This window comes from Ambystoma mexicanum, chromosome 13 (assembly GCF_040938575.1).
Source record: "Ambystoma mexicanum isolate Mex_15411 chromosome 13, UKY_AmexF1_1, whole genome shotgun sequence".
Lineage (NCBI taxonomy): Eukaryota > Metazoa > Chordata > Amphibia > Caudata > Ambystomatidae > Ambystoma > Ambystoma mexicanum.
Window position 1 is genome coordinate 421,266,662 of NC_090938.1, and position 27,178 is coordinate 421,293,839.

Genomic DNA, 27,178 nt, shown 5'->3' on the forward strand with positions numbered 1-27,178 from the left:
CAGTACTTACTCTGCCTCTTTTTCATGACAAAGACTTACAACATGTGCCTACGTATTTGTGGACTACAAATCCACCCGATGTGGGACTACTGAAAGACCTGACCCATGTGCGTATAAAACTGAAGTCAGGTGTGGTGCTACCCAGGGTAAAACAATATCCCTCATCAAGGGAGACAGAGGAGGGTATCAGAAATACAATACAGACCATACTGGATCAGGGGATCATCGTGCCACCCCTGCCTTTGTGTAATATGGCGATATACCGGTTCAAGAAATCAGCAAGGGGCAATTCGAAATTGATCTAGGATTTGCGCCCCCTCAATGATGTGGTACAGAAAGAATTTCTGGTCGTTTACAATCTTGCGACAATTCTATGCATTATTCCCAAAGAAGCCACATACTTCACTGTAGTGTACTTGAAGAATGCATTATCTCGATTCCACTCCATCCTGAGTCAAGGTACCTTAAAGCATTTACACAGGGCCAAATGCATTTTGAACACACTAGGTTACCTCAGGGGTACTGTGAGAGCCGGAGCATGTTTATCATAATAGCGATTTAGGGAACATTCAGGTACCCAACACAATTGTCCAATATGTGGATGATCTGCTAGTGTGCAGTGAAAGTGAGCAACACTGCCAAAGGGATTCCATTATACTCCTACAATTGCTGGCCCATAAGGGGTACAAGGCCGACATTGCTAAGTTGCCATACTGCCTACAGTGGGTGCTCTATATGGGGCAGCTCATATCAGCAAATGGTAAAAGAATACTACCAGATAGGGCAGCGTCAGTGTTAGGCAGAAACCTGTGCAGTTCCCTTGGGGAACACTGTAAAAGGTTTAAGACTACAGGTGTTAGCAGTAAACCCAATTGGTAGCAGTCTGCACCACCCAGATTTACCTGGTAGCTGTGGCTGAGCAATCAGACTTCCCTCAAGATGAGTTAGGCAGTATATAGAGTATACACATTAGGTACAAAAATACAGTAGCACAAGCAAACACTGACCAGAGCTTTGGTATAAAAGTATATAATTATTTATTTAAAAACACACTTGAAAAAATACACTGGCACTAATATGTCAAGCAAGTTCAAACACAGTCACTAGAAATATATACACCTCCCTGATTAATTATTCGACAAGTCTTAGGAAAAGAACACCACGTATTATCAACACAGAGGTGAGCGCTTAACCAAGATGGCACTCCAATAATTATTTAAAAAGGGAGAGAAAAGGCAGAAATAGGAAAACAAACAATACCAACACTTTTAAAGAACCACAGCAAGTTAAGAAAGGCAGGGTCTACTGTAGAGCAAAAAGTTCATAGGCCAGGCCCACTCTTGGAGAGAGCAAGGCGGAATGTGCCCAAGATCACACAGTTGAAGTACACTTTAAAAGTCTTTGCAGATAGTTCAAAAAGGAGTTAGATCAGTTCAGAAAAGTTAGTTAACAGGTCTGAGGTCACCCCAGGATAGAGAGTCAAGGATTTATGGGACACCTTAAACAGTCTGTTGCAAGGGAGACCAGGCGGCACACAGTACCTGAAATGGTGAGAAAGGTCCAGCGGGGGCAGTCGTTCCTGGCAGCGGGTGCAAGTCAGTGCGGCGTCCAGGGGAAGAGAAGATCTCGATGTGGAGGAAAGCTGGAGGTCGTTGCCCTGCCAGGGAAGAAACCAGCTGCGGAATTTCCTGGTTAAAAGGTACTACCCTTTTATTCGTGGTAGTGGTGAAGCGTGGCTATCCGGCTGCCGGGGTGCTTGGCACGGGCAATTTGACCACGAGTCGATCCAGGAAGGCGAGAAAAGGGCAAACTGGTTAACCCCACCAGCTCAAAGGATGAAGACTCTCCTGGAAGAAGATCTTCTCTGTCGTTGGGAAGTGGTGAGTCGGTTCAGCAGGGCTCCACCGGTGGTGTCGTCATTGCAGGTCGGCTCAGCTTCTCCCTCTTTGTATTCTTTAGGTCCTGTGGCGACTTCTGAAGTTCCAGTCCCCAAAGCCCTGCTTTTATGCAGAAAACCCCCATTCATCAGTTCTAGCTGTCACTCAAACATGCTAAGTGGTGAGCCGGGCGGCTCACCACTGGGCCAATCACACAAGAGTGCGACTTGAGTTGCCTAGGCAACTCAGTCCAGGGTGCCTATTCCCCCCTCCCACACATCCTGTAGACCCAGACAGAGTGGCACCACTTTTGGAGCCTACTGGGCAGAAGTCCGCCAAAGGTTGAACAAAGGGCTCGACTTGGGTTGGAGTTACAGAGGCAAACACAAACGCCATTTTAAAACCGAATCCTGGCAAAAAGACCCAACCAGAGAATAAATATTAAATAAATAACCCGGCGGTATCTTTAACATTGCACCAAAAAAGTGGTGCATTTTAAATGAATGGGAAAATCCCATAGGAAATATTCCGGTGGAATATTTCGCGTGGTAACCACTGCCACCAGCCAGAAACTCGACAAGGGGGGACTGGACAGTGCCCCCTTGGAAAACAGACCCAGGGGCAATCGAATTACCCCTACCAGTACTTCCACAATATGATGGCTTGTACTGGTTCTGTTCACAATTTAAGACTAGTAAAGTCAATGGTAACTTTACATGCCCTGAGAGACAGTAGTCTGTCCCAGGGTATGGAGTCTATGTTTGGGGGCAACTATGACACCCCTGTGTTACTGCACTGAGGGTGCTGTGTAACACACTTATCAAAAACACATGAAGCCCTATGGTGTAAAAGACCCCATAGCCCATAAAACACATTACAAAGTCAAAGGGCATTCTCAAATCAGGCCTAAGAGTGGGAGAAAAAGAGTCTCACTCTTAGCAGGAGAAAAAAATAAACCCCAAAAATCCAGCAAAGTTGCTGGGGGACTCACTAGGTTTGGGAAATTAGCCTTTACAGAGAATTCTCCCTAACAGTCAGTACGCGTCACCCCTACACCCACCTCAGTTAAAGAAATGCAGAGGTTTCTGGGGCTGTCCAACTAATGCAGAGCGTGGATTTTAGATTACACGGCATACACAAGGCCACTTCTGCAAGCCCTTAAGGAAGCACAAAAAACAAAGGATCATAAGCTACAGTGGACTGCAGATTTGATCAAATAGTTTGAGGAACTAACACAAGTTATTAGTTCAGCACCTGCATTGGCCATCCCAGACCACACACAGGAATTGTATTTGTTCCCACATTCAGATGGCTAGCTCATGACCCCAGTGTTGACACAGAAGAGAACTATGGGCCATAAGACATTGGCCTATCACAACAGCACACTGGAGTCAGTGATGTCCATGTTGGACTCCTAGCAGTGCAGCTATTCCTATTTTTGGTTTGGTGTACAGACCCCTCGGATACCCTTATGGCACCTATGGGTGGAGGTACAACCCTCTGCCCCTAGTGTATGTTTTTGGGCACCTGTGTGTGACCCACACAACAAGGTATGGGCTGGTGCAGCTCCATGTTGAAATTGACAGGTGCTCTGAGTAGCCTCCATTTTGGAGTTACCCATGCGCTGTCATTGGAATCACTTCATTCCAGATAGGAAACAAGGTGGCCCCTGGGGCCTCTTGCTTTCTATTGCCTGTTACATTGTTTCCCAAAGTCCTGACAAGCACTGTCTCTGTCCCTTCCCCCTGAATGTCTGTTGGGTGGTGTTAGGAAAGATTTCCATTTATGTGTAATTTTCCCTCCAGTTCTGTACCCCCCAACTTCTTTGCAGCTGTTTAACACCATAGTCTGACTTTGCCAGGGGAGCACAGCCTTCTGCTGCACTCCTCTGGGCTTTCGCTCACTTTTATGGGGAAACTGACATGCCCTTAAAATAGTCAGTAATGGAGTGGCCACCAGGGGGCGCGCGGATGAGTTCCTTTCCTGCGTGAGCGCCGTCCTGAGGTCCCGAAAAGTGGAATGAGCCCCCACTTCTGGACCCCCCCGGGGTTAAAACTCGAGACAAAGGTTTATGAAGGTATCGACCATACACGGGAGAAATCCCGGGTGAAAACGGCCCAGGCTTCCAGTAAATATAGCCAAGAACCTGTGGCGGTGAAAACGAAACTGGATGCAGCCCTGAGGCGGCTCGGGACCTTGTGCCTGCCAGGAGCGATTACTGCGCTGGCACCAGGAGGAGCGCCTGCCGAAGGTTGAGCCCCCACATCTACGCGACACCACTCTTGGAAGCGAGGACCCCACGGAACAGTTGATGGGATGCAGTAGCGGGGAAAGGGCCTGAAACAAGCTAGACGGTGCGAAGCCGGTCGCCCCGCGGAGACGACAGAGACACAGGCCCTGTGCCCCCTCTTCTGCTGAGTCGCACTCCGGCGGAGGGATTACTACGCCTCCCTCTGCAAGGAGCGTGACCCAAGAGAAGTAAGTGATTCCCGCTGGCCCCTCCATCGCTTGGCGGTAGCGCACAAAGCTTTCAGCCCGAAACTGCGACACAACTGATTGCGGCCTTGACGGCGCCCCTCGCGAAACCCGCGAAACCAAATATAGGCAACGCTCTACCTTCCAGCCGCGTGGTGCCTTGGGGTTCCTTTCTTAAGCGATAACAAAGAAGCGGGCATACGATGGGTGCACTTTCCGTCTGATTCGCGGGTCCCCACGTGGAGGTGTCCACGGGACGTTGAGAGACTACGAACAACCCTGCTCCCTCAAGACGATAAGGCCCTTGCTTGGACTGTAACAACAAATGCATCTCCCCCACAGAGGGTAAGGCCCCCGGCGACACCCTTAAAACAGTCCGTCTGGGCCAGATACCAAAATAATAGAACGGGGAAATTGGTCTAGGGGCGTGTGCCTCCTCTGTGGTACCAAGTACTTGAGCTTTTGCACTTACGACATGTTGAATCTGCAACACCAGGTGCATGAACGCCCGCCAGAAACTTGCCATATACGCATACGGATTAGCACCCCGAATTGACGTCGGACCCACAATGGCCACATCATCAATTGTTGGCGCAGAAACCGCCGCGACAAAAGGAGAAATTGCAGATTTACTGGCGGAAATAAGAAATATGGGTGCCAGCATAGGAGGAAAAATCGATAAGCTCACACAGCACCTTGATAACGTAGAGGGCAGGGTTGAGGGCGTTGAGAACAATCAGGCCTCAATTGACGTCCTAGAAATGCAGCTCTCACACAGAATAACCGAATTAGAATGGAGGGAGTAAGAATTTAAACTCAAGATGGAGAATCACGAAAGGCAAAACAATCTATGCTTTTTTGGGATTCCTGAGAAGGAAGGAGAGACAAGGAGGACCTAAAAACTACCCTTCACGACATCATTAAGCTAATCGTTGCGGACGACAACATTGATGAACCCAAAACGGAACGCATTCACAGAGCGGGAGGCCCACCTGGAGGCCCGAGGTCAGTGCTGGCAAGATTCCACCGTTATCAAGATAGGTCGAGAGTGCTGGAAAAGGCATGGAGTGGGGGCACCATTACCCTAAGTGGGGCCCAAAAAACAATATACCAGGACCTCTCCGCCCTGACACTAGCCCTGAGGAAAATGTGCAAACCACTCACGACGTGGCTCAAGTCTCAGGACACGCGCTACAGGTGGTGATATCCCTTTTCTCTCTCCTTCGAACATGAAGGCACGAAGATCAGGCTGAGCTCCGAATGGCAGATCAAGGATTGCATCGCTGACTTACTAGGCCCGCAGGATTGCGAGGAATCCAGCGACCATCCTCCCAGGGATGGGTCAGAATGGCAGACACAGGGCCCAAAGAGGAGGAAGGTGAAAGGTTCGAGGAAATACCGCAGAGGGAACGGTTCTCCGGAGGGGGGCAGCTAAGCCTCGATAAGTATAGTACTCTTTGCTTGAACTGACATTTGATATAAGGACAACATGGTTGCTTTTTTTTTTGGGTGAAATGTGATAGAGACTTCCACTTATGTTGTGGTATTGAGCTCACTCTGGGGGGAGGTTCTTGGGGGCTCATTAGTTATTTTGATGTTTACTCTACGAGGGGACCGTGAGATAACAGTCTCCACTGGTGGTTCGGTCCATGGTGAGTGAAGCTAACAGAGCCCGATCGTACACCACCAAACTCAGGTAATGGGAGGGAGGGGGGGAGGGGTCGGGGGACTGGGGCGCGTGTTGAATCAAATGTAAACTTAAGAACTATGAGCAGTGCAACGGTCATGTGGTTGTTTCGATACCAAGGAAGTGAGTTACAATGGTCAGAAAATATGGATGGTCCTAGATCCCGTCGTTATGATGACCGCTGAATCATATTGCAGGGGTGCCATAAGGGTGGGGACGTTAAATGTCAAAGGTCTTAATTCACCAACCAAAAGATCACTTGTCTACAGAGAATTTGGCAGATCAAAAATTGACATCCTTCTATTGCAGGAGACGAAATATATGAAAGGAGAGGAGAGGGTGGTCCTGGGGAGGCGTTTCGGGATGGAATTTTGGGGCTCAGGACCGTTGAGGATGGGGGAGTGGGAATCCTCATTAGGAAGGGGTTGGACTTCAAGATCACAAAGGTCTGGTCAGATGTTGAGGGCCGTGCCCTACTGGTTTCGGGGACCATTGGGAATGTGTCCACTACGATTGCCACGATTTATTCCCCCAATGTAGGGCAAGTTAGATTTCTCTCCAAAACAATTCCCAAGATTATGTTAGGGTCAACAGGCCATGTCATCCTTGGGGGAGATTTTAATATGTGGGCAGATCCCACGCTTGATTGGAAACCTGGTAATCCAGAATCGCGCGAAATAAATGGAGGCGATCACGCTCAATTCAGGTAATTGATGGAACTCTATGGACGGACTGATGTGTGGAGACAAATGCACCCTACAGAGAAAGCTTACACCTTTTTTTCAGCCCCACACAACACCCTCACCCGCATCGAACCACCTCTATTTCTCAAGGGACTTATTCGGTACGACCTCACACACAGAAATCACACCAATCACATGGTCTGATCATGACATGGTGATCGCTGACATGGTATGGGAGTCCTTGCCAGTTAGAGGTGCGAATTGGAGATGCAATGAAACCCTATGGAAAGACCCTGGGCCTCATTACGACTCAGGCGGTAAGGGGTTTACGCCGGCGTAAACAGCGCCGACCCTTACCGCCTGAGTACGAGGGCCCTTAGCGCCATGGCGGATTTAACACCTGCTTTTAGCAGGTGTTAAAATCCATGGCGCTAAGGGACCATGGAGTTAATTACGCCACCGTAATTTACGGTGGCGTAATTAACGCCTTCCCCACTCCCATTATGCCCTATGGGGCAAAAATGGGAATGGGGAAGGGTAAATGGGGATTGGGGACTTACCGCCCCGCCAAGGTCGGAATGGGGCGGTAAGTCCACCAACCACCATGGCGTAAACGTAGTTTACGCCATGGTGGTAAAGTCACGGCCCAGGCGGTAACTTACCGCCTGGGTCGTAATGAGGCCCCCTGTCTTTAAACTGGAAATGGAAACTGAGATCACTGAATACTTTCGATTGAATGATACTGGGGAGGTTTCTAGACAAGGGGTCTGGGATGCGGGCAAGGCAACCTGGAGGGGAATCCTTATAAGGGAGGGAGCCAAAAAGAAAAGAGAGAGGGCTTTGATCGAAAAAAGACTCCGCAAGGAAATCATCCAACTAGAAAATGAGGCGAGGGACGGGGATGTGCCAAACCATGAAAAAGCCTGCCAAGCGCGGACACAAAGAGAGGAACTCCGTCACATGCAACATGATAAAATGACTCACAAACTCCTCTTCCTTAAACAAAAGTTTTATGAGAAAGGGGACAAGGCAGACGCGTTGCTCGTGGCCAGGCTGCGAGCACAACAGGCAGAACACAGAGTGCAGAAAATAGTTGATGGAGGCCCCAACACCCCGATAACTAGCACCACCATTCCCGAAGCCTTTGCAGACTTTTATGAAGCTCTGTACACCCCAGAGACGGTACCGGATTCATCCGGTATTCGCTCCTACCTGTCTGACATTGATATGCCCAAATTGTTGCCCACTGAATCAGAGGCCCTGGACGCCCCCGTAACTGAGGAGGAGATCCAGGAGGCCATAAAACGATTAACAAAATCAATACCCTGTCAAACCAATTGATCATCATGGACAAAAAATATGGCCGCTTTTCGGTTAAGGCGGCGATACATTTCTACAGGATGAAAGCAGTTCCAGCGCTTACTTACGGCATGGCCGCAATGTTTGGTATTCCAGACTCAACTTGGCCGAAACTGGAAGGCTCACTTTGGAAAAAAGTCCTGCGACTGCCTATCTCGACTCCGATAGCCCTCATCAGAAGGGAATTGGGTCTTACTTCACTCCAAGGCTCAATATCTCTAAACAGCCTGATGTTCTATAGAGAAGTTAGGTCATCTGTGGAAAAAATCTACACCCTGATTCAGGAAGAAATCGTGAAAGGGTCAAACAAAACGCTAAAAGCCTGGATGGAAAAAAAACAAACGCTGCGAAAGACAATAGGTAGCTCAGAAGAGGAGCTCCTGGATAATCAAAAAAAAACGCAAAAAAACTGAAAGAGCTGGACTGGTGTGAAACACAACTGAAAGCAGCAAATTACAAGGCTATGGCATTTCTTCCACCTTTTGGCCAAAAACTAAATGAGCCAGTCAGCTACCTCTTGAAATTCCCGAACAAATCTGCCCGCTCGACGTTCCTGAGAGCAAGAATGAATACTTTAAAAGCCAATGAGGTTCTGAAAATCAGAGGAAAAGCAGCATCGTATTCCTGCCGATTCTACCGGAACCAAGAGGCCAAGGAGAGCCTAAAACATTTGATCCTCCAGTGTCCGGGAACCAGTGACAAAAGGGAAACCCACTTCGGCCACCTCCAGTCCACTTTTTCTAAAATGGATGAGGACTATTGGTGGTCATACCTAATGAACGGGCTAAATCGAAGACCAGTAATCGCAGTGGCAAATTTTGTACATAGTCTGAAGCTGGACGTCATATGCAACCAACTAGAATGAGCACTAAAGGACTTAGCCCGTTTTGGACAAGTACCGGAACAAATTCATTTGGAAACAGGCATGCTTCTTTTGTAAAAACTACTAATAACAGTTAAACACAATAATAAAAAAAAAAAAAAAAAAACGATTAACACTGGGTAAATCCCCGGGCGAAGATGGGTACACTGCAGGTTTTTACAAGACATTTTCCACCCAGTTTACGCCCTTTCGAGCGAATCCTCCAGACTCATTCGTTAAGGCACTCATAACTGTCATCCTGAAAGAGGGGAGAGACCCCAAAAACTGTGGATCATATCGCCCCATTTCCCTGATCAATCTAGACGCGAAGATATACACAAGGGTCCTGGCTGCTAGAATTGAGTCATTCATGCCCCGCCTCATCCACCCCGACCAAGTTGGCTTTATATTGGGCCGCCAGGGTGCAGACACCATGCGTAAAACCCTGCACCTGATACATGCCTCCCACAACCTGGATACTGATCCTTCATTATTTTCCATCGATGCAGAAAAAGCGTTCGATAGGGTTGACTGGGACTTCTTGATGGGAGTCCTTCGCAAGATTGGTATGGGCCCTAAACTTAGGAAGGGAATCCAGGTGGTTTACTCGAGGCCCGCAGCTTCGGTATTTGTAAATGGGACATGTTCTAGGTGGTTCCGATTGAAGCGAGGAACCCGACAGGGATGTCCATTATCGGCCATCTTGTTTGCCCTATCGCTTGAACCCATGGCGCATAAAATACGATCGGACCCCAGCATAGAAGGTATACACCTGGGTCACACTGAACACAAACTGGCATTATATGCTGACAATATACTCCTTCATGTGGTCAATCCCTCCAGATCCATCCCACAAGTTATATCTCTCCTTGAGGAATATGGCCAGTTATCAGGGTTTAAGGTCAATCAATCTAAATCCATACTGTTCCCCCTCCAGGGCACACCAGAGGCGAATGAATCAAAATATTCCTCCCTTGGATTGACGTTAGAACATGACGCTATGCAATATTTGGGGATTCAAATTACGAAATGAATGGACACCCTATACGAGGCAAATTTCCCAAAACTCCTTGCGGGATTCCATGCAGACCTAGCCAGGTGGGACAAACTAACCATCTTGTGGCTTGGCAGACTTAATGCTATAAAAATGACATGCCTCCCGAGGTTCCTCTATCCCTTTCAGATGCTGCCCATTAAAATTCCGGAACGATACTTCGCCGAGGTCCGACAATCAACCCTAAAGTTTTTGTGGCAGGGGAAGAAAGCCAGAATCGCCTACCGCATATTGACACTGCCCAAAGACAAAGGAGGGGTAGGCCTTCCCGATCTTAAGAAGTACTATGTTGCGGCTCAACTTCGAGTGCTCATCCCTCACTTACGCAACCACAAAGAGCCTCAGTGGATAGCTATGGACAACCACTATCTAGACCCAGAGACACTCTCAGAGTGGCTATGGTCCCCATGAAAAAGAGTCTTGAGGAAGACAAGGGAGCATCCGCTCTTTGCCACCTTATGGGAAATATGGAGAGAGGGTCCAGAGATGAGAGAAATCACGACGTGGCCGTCCCCCTTGAGTCACCTGTGGTCCCCGGGCATTAATAACTACATCCCCAATGTTAAAAGATTCCAGGAGTGGTATGAGGTGGGACTAGAGAGGGTAGGTCAGCTCCTCTTATGTGATTCCTTCATCACTCTCCCGGAACTGACAGAGGCCTTTAATATAGGCGTACTATCCACCTTCCATTACCTACAGATCAAAGGGGTCCTAACGAAGGTGGCATGGAAAGCAAAACTTAGTAGAGAACTCACCCCCTTCGAAAAGCTCTTGGACTCCAAAACTGACAGGAAAGGCCTGATTTCCGGCATGTATAAATTACTCGTAGAAGCGGGTGGAGGGAACACACTTAATCTCAGGACACGTTGGGAGAAAGACATGGGCCTAGAAATAGATGATGACATATGGGATAATATGTGCCGCATGGCAACACGCACATCCATATCGTGCTAATACAAGCTACATTCCATCAAACTTTTGCATCACTGGCAGTATGACCCGCATAGACTATCCAAAATGTACCAGTCACCCCCCACTCTGTTGGCGTGTAAGTGGACAAGTTGCGGACTATTGGCACATGTGGTGGGGATGCCCTAAGATTAAGATCTATTGGGATGAGGTCTTGGGGTGGATTAGACACCTGGACAGGATTCAACGGACCCTCATCTAGTCCTTTTCGGTCTAGAGAAAATAGACAATGAGTGGAAGAGAGTACAAGGCTTGGCCCCCCATCTCTTGCTTGCAGCCCGAGCCTTAATAGCCACCAAGTGGAAATCAGCTATGACCCCAACCGAGACTGAATGGATAAACATTGTAATGAACTTATGCACCATGGAAAAAATCACAGCCTCACTCCACGGCAGATCAACACAGTGTGAGACCCTGTGGTCCGATTTTTTATCCAAACACACATCAAACAAACATCCACCCTAGTGGGGACAAGGTCCAATGTCCGTGTGGCTCGAATGGGTCCCTCCCCTCTCGATGCTGTCTCCCCTCCACCCTCCGCTTTGATCCTGTCTCCATACTACCGAACAGACGACATCCAAATCAAGATAGGATAGGAAGCCCTCCCTATGGAGAGCCCCTGCACACATGACATCGAAAAAGTTTCAAGCTGTGACAATGACCACATGACCAAACAAGCACGACTCCTTGGTAACACGACTTCCTAGTCCACTGGGGGTTGGGGGGTCGGGGGAAAGTGTAAGAGAATGAAGAAAACGAGGGATCCAAGTAAAACGTTTTCACTGCTATTCAGTTTGGTTCATGGTTACGAAATTGTGCGATGTATTCTGGTTTTATTTCCACCTGTTTAATGCCTATGAATCCATATGTAACTTTTTCTTTTGTTTCTTTTCCATTGAGAAATTGTTATGTGTTAAAACCTAATAAAAACCAAATTTAAAAAAAAAGAAAAAATAGTCAGTAATGGGAGTCTTTGTTTCCCTTAGTCCTTTTTCCAATGTTGCAATTTTTCTGCAACATATAACAAGTGTGCAATGTACCTTCCAGTACAGCACACTTGCTCTCTTAGTCATTTCCAAAGGCCCTAGATACTCTCGAAGGATTTTTTAGGAGATGTGCAGATGTGTCACGGACAGGGCTGGCGGCAGCTTATCTTTTCATTTAATTTTAACCATTTCCTGCCAGGTAAACCGCGATTACCGCGTTTGACACAAATAGGTGGCCTAGCTCCAAAATGGCCATGCCACAAGGTTCTTTGTCCTGTTCTTTGGCCATCTTCCCCCTTCACCTTCCCCAGGTCGAGCTGACACGGGTCAGTCCTTGTTTTGTCATGCATTTTCCAGTGAAACCCCAAGCTTTCGCTGGCTTCTGCATGCCTTGTGTGTGTGCCTCCAGGATGTGGGCTGGGGTGTCTGTCCCCAATACACATCCTGGGCGCCAGAGAGTCTGGAGTGCTGTAAATGCCTGGGACCACCGTGGTCCGTGATTAGTCCATGTATGGTATGCTTGTATGTGAGCAGATCTCCCATTGGGTCCTCTTCGTTTTGGCGCAAAGGAGATTCTGGATAAGAGAAGCCCCCAAACGCCCATACCATGTTGATCTCTGGAGTTCTCACTGAACGAAGGACAGAATCCAAGTATCCTGAAGCTAAGAAGCCGAGTTGAAGAACCGCTGGTGACCTGCTGGAAGGTTTGGCACTCTGAGCACGCTGTTGTCCCGTGGGACCCCTCTGCATCTGGTCATTCTAGAAGGTCTGCAAAGATGCTTCAACCCATTGGAAGAGTGGGACCAACTATTCTCGGCACCTTCAACAAAACCTGCAAGTAAGCCTTCTCGGAACTGTCCCTGGACCATCCAGTGGGCTGACCATCTTACAGAGGACCTTTGCTCTGTCTCCACGCCATTTCGAGGAGACACTCAAAACTTGGTATATCGCTAGCACTTTGTTCACGGCACCGTCCCACCAAATTTCGTACACTTGGCATTCCCAGGACTGAAGTGAGACAAGTGCGCCAGAACCGGAGCATATGCGGTTACCGTGTCACCCAGCCGTGATGAGGATCTTTGAAGGTGCCCTGCATTTGTGCCCCTCTTGCCCACGAAGCATGCTGCAGTGAAACTGGCCTGATCCATCCACCAGGAGTGGAGAAATTGCCACTGTCCCGTTTGGGAATCATCGCTGTATCTTCATCGGTGAAAGCCGCAGAGTCGCCAAATTGCCTCACTTGAACCTGCAACCGAAGTGGACTTGATTGCCGAAGTTTGGTACGGAGTGCGATGGGGGTTGGTGAGTAATCACAACCCTATCCAGTGGCCCCTACGGCCTCCATCCCTTTTTATGAATGAGTGGCCCCTAGGGCCCCTCTCCTTTCCACTGCTAGTGCGAACTAGCAAACTTTTCCTAACTCTTGCAATCGACTCTGCCCTCAAGTTGAGACCCTCCACGAATAGTGGGAACCTATTCTTCATCGCCTCACCCACCTTCCTGAGTTGCTATGGACCCTTGAAGAGACCCCATTTTGCACATTGGAACTACCGCATGCGCTTGCATTGCCTGTACATTTGAGCATTAGGCTCCCCTCTTCTTAGGGATCGGACTGCCTCTTAGTTAGGAGTGTGTTGCAGAAGGGGCTAAAGACTATTTGCATTGCCTGTTTCCTTCCCCTTTAAGTTGTGGATCCATTTTGTGCATTAACCCTTTAGACCCCACTGGTCTTGTATATATATGTATTTAGGTGAGGATTGTGTTGCATCATAAGTATTACTGTGATTTGATATGTGTGTTTGAAACTCAAAGGCATTGAAATGAATATATATATATATATATATATATATATATATATATATATATATATATATATATATATATATATATATATATATATATATATATATATATATATATATATTTAATATATTGACATCTGACTGGGAGTGATTTGTAAGTGTCCTTTACTCTGTGTGCTCATTGAGGTCTTTCAGTCACTCTCACCCCTCCTGAGACCTAGTCTTGACCGCAGCCAAGCTACCTTGATTGGTCTGTATTGTCCAGAAGGTTACACTGTTCCAAGAAACTAGGCTGGCCTTCTGAACATCTACCCACCAGGTCAGAGTTCAGAAATCCTTCTTAACAGGTAAAAGTTCCATATATGGTATTGGGGGGAAGTCCAGGCCAGGCTGGCTCGAGCTTTCCCTGTGACTGTATGTTGTGGGTACACCCTAGAGGTGGGACCTGGGTAAATGGAGTGGATGACCAATATGCACTTCTTGTTATGGGTGTCTAGTTTCTGGTATGTGACACAAAGACTGAGACAGCCCTGCCCGGAACTGGTATGAATGCAGTGTGTTGTGCTGAATCTTGGTACTTGTCCCAATACACATTCCTTGTTCTGAGTGTCCGAGAGGGAAGCGAATGGCCTAAATGCACTGTAAGCCTGCTTGGCTGCTTGACTGATGAATGCCCTTCTGAGTGATTGGTTGCTGTAGTGTGACCCAGCAGAATGAATGAGAGTCCAAACAGTATGTCTGGGGCCTCTCACTGCTAGAAATTGTTCAGAAGCTGAAGTTGATACTTGATGCTTATCTTTGAAGCCCAGCTGGAAGAAGAAGACTTGCTGCTGCATTTGCTTTGACCCAATCCAAAAGCTGTTGAGTTTTCTAGGACTGATTCGAGAGAGGACCTGGTTAGGAGACCTATTCCCGAGTTACGAGGGACCATCAAGCACCGCTAAACTTCGGCGAAGCTCCCTGGAAGTCAGACCCTCGTCAGGCTTCTGACCGGAGATGGGGGCCACCGAGAAGAACGAAGAGAAGCACCGGACATTCTGCCCACCATCGTTGACCAGGGTTCACAGGTTTGCTATAACCGCTGGAGGCCCGTCGAAGCCATGGTGAGCAGAAGCGGGGACCGATTGATGCTGTGCTGCCAATGACGGGAGCCGCAATGCTCCATTGATTAAGACACTCTAATCAAAAGTCGAGGCTGCCGATGGGCTGAGGAGCATCCTCCGGTGGGTTTCCCGCCACCCGAAGACCGCTGAGATGCCGGACGACTCAAAGCCCTTGCTGGGCCAAAGTTCTTCATAGACTCTTTGCGGCTATGAACCCTTGTCAGCGAGGTGCCCCGCATGCCTTGTCTTTGCAGGACGTCCTCGACCCATCGTCGACGAACACCGCTAGGACCAACGCTGCTGCCTCGACGCCATCAAACTTTACATCGAGAACAATCAATGCCATGTTACCTTCTTCGAGGAGTATCGACAATCCGTGGGTCCTGCCTTAAAGGGAATCACTCAAGAAGGATCCACTGATGCCTCTTCGAAGACCTCTGCTATTCCGGGTACATTGGGGTGGTAGAAACATTTTAGAAGGAAATAAGACTCATTGAACAATATATGGACTGGGCTTGAAGTACATCTTTATTTTACAGGCTGCCCAGGTGGGGGGATCCCCACACAGAACTGTTTCTGGTCGGTAGGGACCCAGTAGTCTGCCAATTCTTCTAACCAACTGCTTTCTTCCTATGTCTATTGTTGGCTCCCTTTATTAATTGATTTGTGTGACATTTGACCAAAGTACCGTTGATGCACTTTAATGAACTCTGATAGTAATTGTGGTAGCACGTAGAACTGTGTATATTTTTACCATTGTAGATTAACTGAGCACAAAGTGAGTTATTGTGATTGTATATATAACCTTGAACCTTAAATATATAAAGACTGTGTTTTCAGTAATACAGTGTGTGGACATTCCTTTGTGGGTTTTTGGGGACTACATTGTACTTAAGAACCAGCCTGCATCACCTCCTGAGAGCTAAATATTGGTTGCTCTCCCACGTTTTACCAAATAGAGAATCTTGGCTGGGGTCCTCTGTGCCTCTCATCTGCCATATAGAGAGCAGGAGTACAGGCACCCCCCTCCAGTCTTTACACCTTTCACCTTCCTAAGAGATATGCCCATTGTCGAAGATCTAAGGGTGCTTTACTGTGGCACATACGAGGGGGCAGAGGATGACACCTCCAAAGCGAAAGATTGCACTTTGGCAGAGGGTGAAGTACTGTTCGTTGATGGGTCATCCATAATTGACCAAGAGAGTAGACAGAGACATACAGGGGCAGCAGTGGTATGACTTGAAGAAGGGGAGTACGAGATGCTGGTTCTGAAAAGATTGTCCATACATTGCTCTGCACAGGCGGCAGAACTCATAGCGCTCATCGAAGCAAGCATTGAGAGCCTTCCAGGGGTGCCATGTCCCAATATATTCAGACTCAGTGTACGTCACAACAACTGTGTATTACGGTCTATACTGCTGGAAGAGGAGGGGGTTTCAGAGGGCAGTTGGGTCTTCAGTGCAGCATGCGGCACAGCTATAAACACTGATAGAAGCATTATCCCAGCAATCTGTTGTGACAGTCTTCAAGTGCGCCATCCACACTAATGGGACAGATTAAATATCAATGGGGAATGCAACCACTGATGCCACAGCCAAAATGGCAGAGTACCTGCTAAATAAAATGCCTGCTGAGTACATCAAGAATACCCCACCAGCAAGCGAACATCCAGTACCTTACACAGCATTGCCTATTTCCCAGATAATTGAATTACAAGGAAGTGTACCAGAAAGGGAGAAATAATTGTGGCTTCGAAGAAGATGCAAGCAATCCCCGAGCTGGGGGTAGATCTCTGTCTTCGGCTGGGCCCTCCCTATGGAACAACCTCCCTGCCACTCTAAAACTTGAGGAGAACCATCTCCGGTTCCGGAAGCACTTCAAGACCTTCCTCTTTGCTTCTGCCTTCGCTCCCCCTCTCCCCTGCTTATCTGTTCTCTCTTGGTACTGTGCACCTGGCCACCCTCTGTCCTTCGGGCCCAGGTACCTGCTCACCGTGCCACCCTCCCGCACTGCCTCCGGGCCACCCCTTGCACTGGGGTCTGTATCTGTACCCATACAGCCCCCCCCCCCTATTTCTTCCTGCACTTATCAGACCTACCCTGTCTGCTGCCTTAAACCTAGCACTTGCAAATTGCTGGCTGCATTACCACTGTTTTTTGCCTTTATTATTTATTTATTGTTATTTATCTGTTTCTCCTCTGCTTCGCACTTTCCACTTCTCCCTCCTTCCATGCACTTTTTCACTCCCCCTCTCCCATGCACTTGCGTGTTCTCAATGTCACTGGGCCTAGTAAGATCGCTGTTTTGTTCTCCCCTGTTCCCCTCCCTTACACTTGTGTACGAGCGCAAATGAAATAAAATATCAATCAATCAATCAACAGATCTATTGTGGAGACAAGAGTTCTCCGGGAAGACACTAATGCTCCAGGAGCGGCTAGCAGTGTAACAGTTACACTTCCCATCCCACAGTTTGAAGCAGCACATCGCAGCAGACATACAGGAGGATTGGTTTATCAGGAGAACATCACAGAAATGGTCGGACATTGCACCACATGTCAAAGTTTCAGTACAGGAATTACACTACGGACCTTATTGGGCACATTGCCCCACCCTACTGAGCCATTCCCGTGAATTACATATAGGTTATGCTGACATGGGTGAGCATTGCAATGGCTCCAGGTCCCTCATAGTAGTAGTTTGTCCATTCTCAAGGTGGGTAAATGCAGGGCCCTGTGCTGCTAGATTCTTGGTACGCAAGGTTTTCCCTCAATGTGGTGTGTGCGAGGTTTTAAGGTCAGACAATGGTACACATTTCAATACAGTTTCAGCACGTCACAGCACTACTTGGCATTAGGCACCAGATGTATTCAATTTACCACCCACAGGACAACAGTAATCAGGATCCTCAAAAGCAAATTGTCCAAACTGTGTACCACATTGAATAATAACTGGGTGCACTGCTTGCCCGTGGCCCTCTTCAGTCTATGCACACAGCCCAGCAAAGACCACCATTTGTCACCTCATGAGGTGGTCACTGGTCGGAGTATATGCACACCCCCATGTCTCCTGTAAGTAGAGCTTCAGATGCACAAAGGGCAGCAACAGTGTTAGGTGATGATTTCAAAGATGATTTGACCACACTAACACAGGAAATTAAATGTGTCTCCCGAAAGATTGCACCTCCCAGAATTGAGACAGCAGACACACCGTACATAGCAACCATGACAGCGACAGATACTGAGTGCATGACCACACAACCGCTGCTGCCTGGTGACTTTGTGTACATTCTGAATTTTGTGTGTAGGTGGAACAATCCTCGGTTCCACAAGCCCTATGAGGTGGAGTTTTGCACTCACCTCACTGTGAAGGTAAAGGGCTTGCGATATTGGGTCCATCTCTCCAATGTCTGCAGGGTACCTCCAGACAGCACGTAGGCACTTCAGTTATCGTAAAGGAGTGGCAGTAGTACCTGTGCCCTATCTACCTCACTGGCCAGTGTAGGCAAAGGAAGTGTGCGGTGTCACACTCCTGTCGCACTGCAGGACTCTCGAATTCCAGGTGTATCCTCCATCACGGCTCAGTATATGCAGATACCTACCACATTATGAAAGCCATCCCCCCATAGTATAGACCTGGAGCAACACCGCAGCCAAGGTACGTATATTTCACAACACTAGCGTGGACATGGGCCACAGGCACGGCCAAGCATCCATTCATGATAGAACACGCCTACCGCTAAGCACATCCGGTCTAGTGTACACATAGCCGTCCAGACTGAAACACCTGATGTACCTCAACACCTCTGCCACTAGCATACGGCAACCACCACCCGAAAGGAATTTGGTATAGCCGGCCACACATAGACTCTTCCAAAAATAGAAAACTATCTCTAACCCCCACCAGCACCCACCCATGTGTCTGTCCTCTGTTGGGCTGCTTAGTCGCGCCTTGCCAGCCACCCAAGTCATAGAACGGCAACAGGCATACACATATCTACTAAACTAAACCCCCTAGAACTTTCCAACCACACACAGTCACAAAGGGCATTCAACCGAGGAAAAAAGCGCATTGAGGCCACACAAGTGGGGAAAGAGCACTATATAAATATACAATACAATACAATACAATACAATACAATACAATACAATACAATAATAGGCCAAAGCTCAGCTGCTAGCTCTGTAGATTTCTTCCCCCAGGAGTTCCTTCTCTCTCTCTCTCTCTCTCTCTTACTCTCTTTCTGTTTTTGTCTTCATCTATATCTCTCTTTCTCTCCTTTTCTCTCTCTCTCCCTCTCTCTCTGTAAAGGTATGTCTTGTACGTCTCTCATTTTTTTTGTTCTGTGTATTCTGCCTCCATTTCAGGAGAGAAGAAGATGAACCCCACCGATATAAATAACGGTTCGTTAAGTAGGGATCCAAAGTGTTAATGCACAAATGATAATACACAGGCCTATGCCTATTACTGTGGCATGACTGTTAATTGTAGATTTATGTATGATATTGATGGTATTCTTGGGGCTTTATTGAGGACAGTATGTTATAGGAGGAGGTCATACAATGACATATTCGATAGCAATGTAAAGGCCGGCACCCCTGAGAGCAAGTAGATAAGAATGAAAAGGGAAGTACAAAAGAAGTATTATAGGTATCAAGGGCTGGGTTTGGATGTCATTGAGAATATACGGCACCCCAAGTTTACAAAACAGTTGGTATACTGACATGAGTGGCATGGGAAGAAACGATGTGAATGGAAGCTGTTGTGTGTGTTCACTCATTCCACGCTCGTCCGGGGCTCCCATGGTGTTAGTACCGCAATCAGTCACAATTATAGAGGCACAATGCCTAGTTTTTCTTGCACTATGCAGAATAAAAGGAACGTTCCAGGCACAAAGTTTGCAACTTCAAATGGTGGTTCCAGAACTTGTAAAGTGCAGCGACGATCCAAAAAACAAGTGTGTGGAGCTACACTATTTGATGGTGATAAGGCATAAATATGTCAGTAACAAGTGGCAGGGCATCACACTACTTTGCCTGGCAGAAGGACTGGTAACATATGACAAGGAAGTAATAACGAGGGAGGACAATTTCTGTGCACAAATATTGTATTGCATTGTATTTGTTGTTTATATAGCGCTCTTTCCCCATTTTTATGGCCTCAGTGCGCTTTGTGGTTGGAACGCTCTCAGTGACCGCAGTCAATGTGTATGAGGTTCTAAGAGTGTTAGGGAGAATTCTCTCTTTAGGCTGAATTTCCTAACCTAGTGAGTCCCCCAGCAGCTTTGCTGGATTTCTGGAGTTTGTTTTTTTTCTCCTGCCAAGAGTGAGACTCTTTTTCTCCCACTCTTGGACATGATTTATGGTGTTCCTTTGACTGTTAATGTGTTTTATGGGCTATGGGGTCCTTTACTCCATAGGGTCTCATGTGTTTTTACTATGTGTGTTACACAGCACCCTCTGTGCAGTGACACAGGGGTGTCATAGTGACACCCCACCATAGACTCCATACCCTGGGACTGACTACTGTCTCCGAGGGCATGTAAAGTCACCATTGGCTTTACTAGTCCCAAATTATGAACAGAAACCGGTACAAACCATCATATTGTGGACGTACTGGTCGGGGCAATTCGATTGCCCTGGGGTATGTTAGTCGAGGGGGCACGTCTTCGTCCCTCCTGATCGAGTTTTAGCTGGTGGCAGTGGATACTACTTTTTATATTCGACCGCGAATATATCCCTATGGGATTTTCCCATTGTTCGAGGCTACCAACTTTAATTATTTAATTCTCATAGCCTCGAACATACCGCCGGTTTATTTATTTAATATTAATTTGCCGGTTGGTATTTTTTGCCAGGACTCGATTCTAAAATGGCGTTTGTGTTCTCTTCTGTGACTCCAACCCAAGTCGAGCCCTTTGTTCCACTTTTTGGCGGGCTTCTCCACAGAAGCCTCCAAAAGTGGTGCCACTCTGTCTGGGTACCACAGGGGGTGTGGGAGGGGGTTTAGGCACCCTGGACTGAGTTACCTTGGTAACTCAAGTCGCACTCTTGTGTGATTGGCCCAAGTGGTGAGCCGGCCGGCTCACCACTTAGCATGTTTGATTGACAGCTAGGCTGAGTGAATGGGGGTGTGCTGCATAAAAGCAGGGCTTTGGGGACTGGAACTTCAGAAGTCGCCACATGACCTGAGAATCTGACGAGGGAGAAGCTGAGCCGACCTACCATGACGACACCACCGGTGGGGCCCTGCGGAACTGACTCACCACTTCCCGACGACAGAGAAGATCTCCCGACTGGAGAGGCTTCTTCCCCTGACTGGTGGGCACAACCAGTTTACCTTCTTCTCTTTGCATCCCAGGCTGTCTTGTGGTCGAATTGCCCATGCCAAGCACCCCGGCAACCGGATAGCCACTTACCACTGGACCGCGAATAAAAGGACCGCTCCTTTTACCTGAGAACTCTGCGGATGGTTTCCTCCCTGGCAGTGCAACGGACTCCTGTCTTTCTCCCCGATGAGATCCTCTCTTCCCCCGGACGAAACACTGACTTGCATCCGCTGCCAGGAACAACTGCCCCCGCTGGAGTCTTCTCACCACTTTAAGGTACCGTGTCCGCCAGGTCTCCCTTTCCAAAGATTGCTACAAGGTAATAATAATCCCTTAACCTTCTGGACCGGGTTGGCCGCCTTGACCTTCTAACGAGTCCCTTTCTTTTGGTCCAACTCTTTTTTGAACATTTGCAAGACTCTTGTGCACTTCAACCGTGTGACCTTGGACACATTTCGTTCTGATCCTCTTAAAGTGGATCCGGCCTTCTGAACTCTAACTTCATGGTTCTACTTGCCTTTCTCTCTTGTTTTGTTCTTATGAAAAGGGTTGGGATCTGTTTCATATTATACTCTGCTTTTCTCTCCCTTTTAAAACGAATTATTAGAGTGCCATCTGCGTTAAGCGCTCACCGCTGTCTGAAAATAAGTGGGGCTTTACTTAAGACTTGTCTAAAATTCCTCTAAGGGAGTGTATATCTTTTAGTCACCGTGTTTTTGAATTGCTTACTATTAGTGCCTGTGTGTCTTTCTAGATGTGGTTTTAAATAAATAATTATATCTCTTTTACACCAAGCTCTGGTCAGTGTTTCCTTGTTTTACTGTGCTCTTCTGACCTATTGTGACTACTCTGTATACTGCCTAACTCTTCTTGGGGGAAGTCTGACTGCTCAGCCACAGCTACCAAGTGAATCTGTGTGGTACAGACTGCTACCAAGTGGGTTTACTGCCAAAAACCTGTAGTCCTAAATCTTTTGCAGTGGTCCCAGAGGGAACTGCACAGGTTTCTGCCTAACAAAGAGTTAAGATTAAGAGAGGCTTGTGTGCATTTTTGCTGGCTTAGGATTTAGGTGGCTGGCTATTCTCCAGTAAGCAGCGCAGAGGTCAGGCATGTGGGTGGGCGCTGTTGGTGGTTTAGGATAGAGTGCTATTGCTGAAGATTTGATGTGTGCCCAGCTATACCAAATTTTATTTTCATTGGTAGTCGCTCTATGATAGGGGCAGAGGTGTTGAGGTACTTTAGGGGTTTCGGTGTGGACGTAAATATGGACAGAACATATCACAAAGCTGATGTGGATTGCAACAATGGAAAAGCCAGTGCAAGTGCACAGGGAAGAAGCATAAGAACTTTGTTTCCGCACCAAGGGTACAGTCTTTGTCGGCTCGAACGAACACTGCAAGAAGACTCTCCTGATTCTAGACATAAAGAAGGGAATGGCAGCTGTGATGGATTACTACTGGGTCTGTGGCCAACAAGCTTACTTGCACATCCCACCATCATTGAGGGGCCATTGTTCGCCAGCCATGCTGCACTCAGCTCTTCTAGTAATCCCAGAAGAACACCTAAAGGAGTGAGCACTGCCTGCCGAGGAGACAACTAGTTCCTCCGTATTTGCAAAAGAAGAAAATAACCTGTTGCCCATCCAAGAGCTCTGCATCCTGCCAGGGAAAGGACAGCTCCAACAACTAAGGAAGAAAAGATTGAATTATCCAAAGATTCCTCTGCATTGAAACCTGAAGGTGTCTCACACTTTAGTCCCTAGGGATCTGTCATCCAGGTGGCCAGGACACGGCCATCGCTTTTGGTTGCAGTTCATGGGGGTGGACCAGTGCAGGAGGATCACCTGAATGAGGGGTCCTCGGGGAGTGGAAGTGGGACACCGGACTATGAGACACAGCATCCCCTTCCCAATAACAACTTTTCTCTATCCTACCAGGTGGAATATTTATGAACGCAACCAATCCCACTTTCCTGACAAAAGCACTTTCTCACAAACAGTTCACCGTGAGCGACAACGGACTAACACCAGAGACGTATACCTGACATGTCCCAACACCATGAACAGGGAAGATCAGGCAATTACAGATTTTTACAAACACCTGACTACCATCACACTTCCCCACACGGATAAAAGAAAGAGCATGAACCCACACTCTAAGTGAGGCAAACCACACGAGGAAACAGCAGTTCCAAGATGGCAGTTTAATACAAGGAGAAAGACGACAAGACCAGAGGGATTCGCAAGGAGGGAAGTACCCGTGACCTCTAAAGACCGTTACTTTCTTGAGCCTTGGAAAGTAAGAACCCGAAGACCAGAAACTAAAGCTGATCAAACCTGCACAGTGTGTCAGAGGTACGCAGGGCTCTCTGGATTGATAACCAAGGTGGGGGACGAGCGATTGCCACCGTGGTGCTGTTCTTGGCTTTTACAAGAAAGCGGCGCCCGAAAAGACAGCACAGCCAGTGAGTTGGAGAGACTGATCCAAAATAGCTTGTGTTTTCAACCAAGGTTGCAAACGGCAACTTTGCATAAAATGAACCGTGTGTGAGGCATTGGTGATGAGCGGCGCGAGTATAATTGGAACTAAAGAAGCAAATTGAACTTTGTGATTGAACTTTGGAAAGCAACCCAAGATATCATATGCAGAGTGGTCCGGCGCCACATGGGTGCTCATTCGAAGGTCTCTGTTAGGTATCCAACTGATGTTGAGTGTGAGAAAAAGAGGGTCTTGCTAAATCCTGTGCACATTCGAAAGTCTTTGCTAGTTTAAACTACATCACATTTGTTTCGAGCCCAGATGACGGAGACTAGTTAACCAAAAGAAAGGGATCTGAGCCCAGCTGAGGTGGATCCGGGGTGAACTGTGAGTCACCTGAGAAAAAATATGTTGAACTATTGGTTTGAAGGGGATCTGAGCCTGGAAGAGGGAGATCCAATGTTGAACTTTTGTTTTGAAAGGGATCTGAGCCTGGCTGAGGGAGATGCAGGGTGAACCATGAGTCACCTGAGACAGAATATTTAGAACTATTGTTTTGAAGGGGATCTGAGCCTGGAAGATGGGGATCCAGGGATAAGAACGTTTACGTGTTGTTTTGTGTACACCAGGCCCTCTGAGTCAAGAGACTAGCAAGAAGCAAAGAGACTTGGACACAGCAGGTCCTGAACTGTGAAAATAAAACTGTATCCTTGTGCCACAGAAGCCAGAGTGTGTGCTTGGCTCGAGACAACCGCCTTGCCCTGTGCTGAAAACGTGAGAAAGGAAGGCCAACGTTCCAATCATCCTGACTTATCATTTTGTGACCACTTCTTTCTTTTTCATGAACTTCACCGCACATTATTTGTAAATTAGTAGTAAGGATTGGCAATAGTTTTTTTTAGTATAGGCCCTTTTATGTTGACAAGACTCCACTAGGACTGCCTTCTTTATTATTTGATGGTCGTAGCTTGCTCCCATCTTTAGATTTGGGTTTAGATAGGTGTTTATCACACCCTTGTGAGAGTTCAATAAACACCCTTGAACTGTGGTCACTTGTGTCTGTCTTACTATTGCCGCCATGCATTCCTTACATCACACCTCCAACTGCCATAAAGCTCATTCATTGTTCTAACAGTGTTGCAAAGATGTTTTTTTACCCAAAAGGAATGTGACCTACAAGTCCGCAATCATAGACCGGTGCCTGGTGGGCATGTTATCTCACACTGGCCAAAGCATGACCAAGCCCACCCCCAGGCGACAACTAGTTATAGCCCATATAACTGACTAAGCCCGAAGATCCTTGAATTCCATGGCACCAGGTGACCTTCGTCCACCAACCCTAATGTAACAAGTGCTGAATGTTCAGAGAGAATGGACATTGCACGTCTTTGAGCTACAATCATATTATTTGTATTGCGAGGTGCTGGGAGGGATAAAAAACGAGGGTGGAGACCTTGGAGCCAGATGGCACGAGAGGGAGTGAGTGAAATGTGTGTGTGTAGGTCAGAGTGCCCCAGAACCTCCCTTGTGCCAGTCAGGTGCACAGTATAATGATGAAGTAGCATTGTGTTAGGAGTGTAGTTAATTTGTTCATTGACCTTCATCGGTGAGAAGAAGATGATCTCTGCAGTACCCAAGTGATGGAAGATGGACCAACTGGGTGAGAACCAATGACCTGGCATTACTTATGGAGTAGGCTGATCATGTATAGTGGCACACCAACCAGCTGCACAGGTTTTGCACTGTACAGTGTTACGTAACAATGACAATGTGACTCCTCTTAAGCTTCTCCCTGTACCCTTTTTTGGCTGAATGTTCTTGGCAGCAGAGTTCTTTGCTGTTGCTCTCATTCTTTTGTGAGATTAAAACTTGATATACTTGCAAGATCAACTTTGCCCTTTTTCCGTAGCGGGTTGTATTATTTCTGATGTGAGTGATAATGGGCGTGCCTTCAGTATAGACAATCAAGGTGATATATGCACAGACAAGAGCCGAGAGCTGGGGATTAAAATTGAGAGCATTGAGTCTAGGATGCTATTAATTTACGTCCTTGCTGAAACAAATACTACTTTTCCTGTGATAACTGGCACCATTTTTGCTGGGAAAGGAATTATTCTTTGCCTTTGAGTCCATAATATTAAAAAAGATCCAGAGGTGAACAGACCAATTAACTTTTTGACCATGAGTATTTCTAATGAGAGAGTTTCTGGACAGAATCCAATCTAGAATACGGCCATTAGTATGTGTCGACAAGGTGAACATTTGTTGAAAGCCAAAATTCCTGATTGTTGTCCAGAGATCTGAAAAAATCCTTGAAACCAAGATTGATAACATAGACCTATAATAATACCTTGTAGACTGAGGGAGGGGTCATTAGCACTGGTGGGACAAGGTCAGATACTCGCCTTGTCAACAGGGATGGAAATCCCTCTCAGTCGGGGGCGGGAGTCCAACCAGGGAGAAATCCTTTGCCCGTCCTAACCCTGAGGGTGACAGTGGCAGTGGAGCAGATCCCAATTCCAACGTCTCCCACTTGTGCCAGCTTATTTCTGAGCAGTCCACCTGTGACTCCTATACAAGCTGCCTCTCATACAAGCCATGCCTCCTATAGAAAATGCCTGCCAGTTTATTTTTTGTTGTTGTAGAGAATGCAAGCTGATTCTGAACGAACGAAAATACTGGTGTCGTTAACCAGAAGAATGGAAGGTTAAAGATATAGCAGGAGACCCGTGGGAGTGAATGAGACCCATTATTGGATTTCTCATACTCGTCACAGTCAAGAGTAAGGCAAATGGTCTTAGGAGGATAGCTCAGACGCAACATGCTCACCTTGGAATCAAAACGACATGGAACAGCACAGGTTCGATCCTTGGTTCCACGCTTAGAAACCTATGGGTATTAAGCGCGTTATAAATAACCAATTACAAATTACCAAGAGGGAATGAGAATCTTTTTTGGAATGCTCATACTCATCACAGTCAAGAGAAAGACAATATGACAGGAGTGCATGAGAATCAGTATTGGAGTACTTGTGCTCATCTTAGTCAAGAGAAAAATATTTTAAAGTCAACACACAGAGCAGTGAATGAGCAATATTGTGGAAATGCCACAGCTGGTATCAATTCAATACAAGAAGATCTAAATAACCTAGAGGCCCACAGGTTAAAGACTACTGAAGACAAAACTATAGGAAAGTAAGAAACAAACTAGAAGGATAGGATACTTGCTTGATAAGTTTAGAAGGGTAGGAGAAAATGATAATCCCTTATAGAGAGAAACAACAGAAGACACACAAGTGCCTAACAAGCCTGAATTAACTGTACAAACTGATAACTGATCAAAATGGTCACTGGAGACTATGTTAAAATCATGTATTAAAAAGCAGTTGGAGAAGAAACCAGCAAATCTCAGTAGAAAGGAAATCTTCTCCTGACTTTGAGTTGTTATGATCAGATAGGCTTAGAGTTGGACGGTGGATTGTTTAATTTATAGACATTCACTGATGAGCACCATAGTTTT

The 27,178-nt window shown here is 47.1% G+C and overlaps 1 protein-coding gene across 2 annotated transcripts in view; it reads right to left on the bottom strand.

Moving 5' to 3' along the window:
* LOC138521297 (lectin-like) overlaps nucleotides 1-27,178 on the bottom strand; it is a 294,192-nt gene that overhangs the window by 87,266 nt on the left and 179,748 nt on the right. The window lies entirely within an intron of this gene.